Genomic DNA, 4,232 nt, shown 5'->3' with positions numbered 1-4,232 from the left:
CTGAGGATGGGCCAGCTGCTGATTGACCTGATGTTGATGGCCCATCTGGCTGCTCTGGGTTGAGGGGGACATAGGTGGTGTTGGACTCCATGCGGGACAAGAGGTTCTGCACCACCTGTTCTTCCTCTGACTCTGAGCCAGCCATGTTTGCAACAACTGTTTGCCTTTCTAGGACCACTTTAAATACTATTTCTGTAATTGGCGTTAATCAGCTGCAACCTGCGTTCCGTACGGCCACGTTCCGTACGGCAGCGTCAACCGTGCGGCGCATACGGCCCGCCCCTTGGTGTGGATAAATATTTCACAAAAACCTGGCAAACTGAGTAAGTCTGATTTAGTAGCTAAATGCAGATTTGAACACCAAAGACCAAATAAAACTGAGGTCACACATGAAATGTATATTTGAATGTACATCTGTACTGTGCACTTGTTTGGTACGTAGTACAACTGACACTACCCATTCCATATGTAAATCCAGTCCACCACTTAGCCACAAGTAATCAGTGCTAGCATCCAAATCACATGTGAAAGCACTCCAAATTCAGGCTGGATGCTAGCTACTTTTCATTCCACCTCTGTAGTATGAGCCAGTAGAAGGTAAGTGTACACATGGCAGCATGGCCTTGTTTTGGCAAAAGGTCTGCCACTATTTGCTATGTTTCTGCTGCATAGCTTTCATTATAAAATAGCTGTTTAGTACCTTGTTGAGTTATGTGTAAGTGTCTAGTGATGCAGACTATTTCACCTGTTGCTTATACCCATGTTTGGTGAATGCTAGAGATTATATATAATGTGTTTCCATCTTATTTTACACTGTCTGTTTAGGATGCAATGGGTTAGCCGTCTGTTCGGGCGCATACACACTGATAGTGTTAAAATGAACAATAAAGTTAATACCAAATATCACTCTGATCAACCAATGACAGGACATGATGGTTTGATTTGTGCCATTGCTAAGATGGCGTCCTATGGCAGAGCAGCCCCTTTTTCCCCTGCAGAGCTAAGGACACTGGTCGCCGTTATGGAGACCAGGCTGGGCCGTGCAGGGCCATTCATTACTAACAGGCAGAAACGTAATGCCTATGCGGTGGCCCGCCGGCACATTTACACCCGTACGCAGGTGCGGCGGACCATCGCACAGCTGGAGCGGCGGTGGTCCGACTTGAGACGACGCCAGCCGGATTTGCTCCAGCAAATCAGGGCCAGCATAGCGAGATGTGAGTGTTTATACCTGAAATGGCCATTTGTACATGATTGCTTACATGACCTTATTTAAGGCAATAAGGCCACCAGCCTGATCATGAGTGAAACATGGCATATCACCAGCCTGATCATGAGTGAAACATGCTACTTCCTGGTTGACACCCTGTAATGGTGATAAAATATGTCATTCAGTAGGATTAATGTTTGTGATGCTTACAATGGCCCAAATGTCACAGCATACCTGCCATGTTACAGGCTGTGTTTTGTAAAGGCCACAAAGGAGCTGTTTGCCTGTACAATTATCTGTACTTATAACCTTTGCATTTATAGCTTGATAAGGCTTAATACAAATGACCCCTAATCAGCACTTTTTTGTTTTTTCCCAAACACAGCACGGGATCGAGCAAGACAGGCCCGGGAGGAGCCAGAGGTGGCCCAGGAGGAGGTTGGCCAACCAAGGGCCCAGGAGGTGCCTCAGGAGGAAGGGATGGTGGAGGAGGTGCCACACGAAGTGGAGGAGGAGGAGGAGGATGGGTGGGCGGTGGAGGCGCTGGCAACAGAGGAGGAGGTGCCAGCAGTGGAGGCCCCTCATGAAGAGGATGAGGACGATTTTGAGGCCTGTGAGGTCGTCCAGGCGCCAGAAATTGGTATGTATACATAAGGATTAATTTTTCCTTTTGTCATCTACTATTTGCTATGTAGCACTGGTGATTCAATTGTGTTTTTCAATACTATAAAGTGATTAAACAAACTGGGTAGCAACAGACACACGTAGGGGTTAGATAGGGTGGGCAAACCATCCCTTTCATCCAGGACACATATTAATGACACAGGTTGTGGGGATGGCTTTCAGGTCGATTTTAAGTGCCACTGAACCTGTGTAGTTAATCTGTATCCTGGAAGAAAGTGATGACTTGCTCATGTAAGGGTTACATGTCTCTGCTGCAAGCATACAATCTGTAGCCTCATATAGGTGAGTAGAGTTTACTGGTGATTGATCTTTGTAAACTAGATTCAGTATGGCATAAATGGAGTATGGACAGGCGTGGCTTAGACTGGAGTAACAAGTGGTCAGTGCCCCTGGGCACTCCTCTAGCTAACCACCCCCTGCGGTCTGCATGTATGTTTAGCACCATAATTGTGTGTTGATTTGATCTTAGTAATGCTTTTGAGCATGGGAGTGGGTTAGTGCTGCAGCTTCCCCTAACTGGCATTATGACAATGTTTTCTGGAGCAGACCATCAGCAGGCAACCCATGCTTGATTGCACCAATGTACTGTGCATTCCTGAGAGTTGTGTAACTCCCCTGCCAGGCTCCATCATATAACAGACACTGAACTTTGTTTGCAGAATTGTGATTGGTGCAGCGCGTGACATGCTTTTTAGAGCTTAGTCATGGGTGGGTTTGGATTGAGAAGGAGCAGTATGACTGTGAGGTGTTCTACAGAGTAAAGGGTAGAGGGCCAAAATCAGGCTTTACATGTAGTATGTATGCATGTATGTATAGGTGTATGTCTCATATATATAGTTATATATGTGTCTATATATATATATATAGATATATATATATATATATATATATATATATATATCTATATATATAGATATATATACATATCTATATATATATATATATATATATATATATATATATATATATATATATATACACACACACCTGTCACGGTGCATGTTTAAAATGTAGGTTTGACTATGTTAAATGTATGCATGAATATCATTATTCATTTTTCTATTTGTATTTCCTCCACAGATGAGCCTGCCCAAGCAGAGGAGGGTCGCCGTGGGGCCCTCCTAAGAATTCGAGGCCTGATGCGGCAGATGTTGTCCGAAATGGACCGCCTCATTGATGGGGAAAATTAATTTATGGCCCTTTTTTTTCTCTTTTTTATAATAATAAATAGTTATTTAAAGTTCAAAGTTGTCAGTGTTTTTTTCTAACATGCAAAAGTATATGTGTAACTTGTTTAAAATCTTTTAAATAAGCCAAATGTAAATAGTGTATATAGATGTATGTTAGGGTCACATGCTGTAAGGGTTAATGTGTGTCATGAATGTAGTAGGAATGTGGGTCAGTATAGATGAGCATTTAATTGATTGAAATTGATAACAATCCCTTTTTCATGAGGTTGCCTAATTGCCTAAGTGGGTCATGTGATCGCTGTGTGTACTCAGTAAAAAAGTGTGGGATTGAGCGTAAATACTCCGCATCGGGGCGTACGGACAGCTTCCCGTACGTTCTGACGCGGAAAGACCGTGCTTGTGCCGGAAGACCGTGCAGAATCTGTACGTTTCCACCGCACACGCACGGTTTGTATGTCGTCCATACACACGCCCTGTTCTTAAAGAGTGAGTCCGTCCGAATGCGGAGGACACGTGGGCGTTTCTACGGACATTAGCCGTACGCCACCGCACAGCGTGGCGTGCGGACCGCACCGAAAGAATTCGGGAAAGTACGCACCGATCAGAATAAGGGCCAATGTCGGGATCACAGGGAGCCATTCCCAACGCGTTTCGCCACATATATATATATATGCTGTTTTTTGGGGTGCCCCACCCTGCACCTAGATATAGTGCAAAGGACCCCCGATATACAGGGAAGCCTTGACAATAGCTTGGGGGCTTATAATACATTTGCACAAATATATGTCACCAATATCTCTGAATTCTAGGTACTTGTGTATTAAAATGGCGCCCACAATGTTGATCGTACTGCAGTACATCGCATCGCATGCAATATAGCGGCATGTGATGCGATCAGATCTGAATTTTAATTGTAGAAGCACCCTGATGGGTGCTTACAATGTTAAATGCACCCCCATTGTCAACGCCACCCCGGCTATCAGTGCCAACCCGAAGAGTGGCGAGTGCAGCGAGCCCACGAGGGGCGATGGTACGCGTCTTCCGACCTTTTCATACCCCCACTATCCACGTCGGCGTGGAGTTGATCTTAGATAGTGTGGCGAGCGCAGCGAGCCACCGAGCCCGAAGCGTGGCGATCGCAGCGGGCC

General features: G+C 45.1%; 1 long non-coding RNA gene across 1 annotated transcript; it reads left to right on the top strand.

Moving 5' to 3' along the window:
* The first annotated feature begins 1,415 nt into the window (after positions 1-1,415).
* On the top strand, positions 1,416-3,039 carry LOC146026004 (uncharacterized). Its single transcript, XR_014454335.1, has 3 exons — positions 1,416-1,468; positions 1,727-1,850; positions 2,975-3,039. It is a non-coding gene; the product is annotated as an uncharacterized LOC146026004 (long non-coding RNA).
* The last annotated feature ends 1,193 nt before the right edge of the window (positions 3,040-4,232 follow it).

The sequence above is a fragment of the Crinia signifera genome, chromosome 1 (genome assembly GCF_055691185.1).
Source record: "Crinia signifera chromosome 1, ASM5569118v1, whole genome shotgun sequence".
Taxonomy (NCBI): domain Eukaryota; kingdom Metazoa; phylum Chordata; class Amphibia; order Anura; family Myobatrachidae; genus Crinia; species Crinia signifera.
Note: the sequence above shows the minus strand (reverse complement) of the source record. Positions and strands in the feature narration are given on the sequence as shown.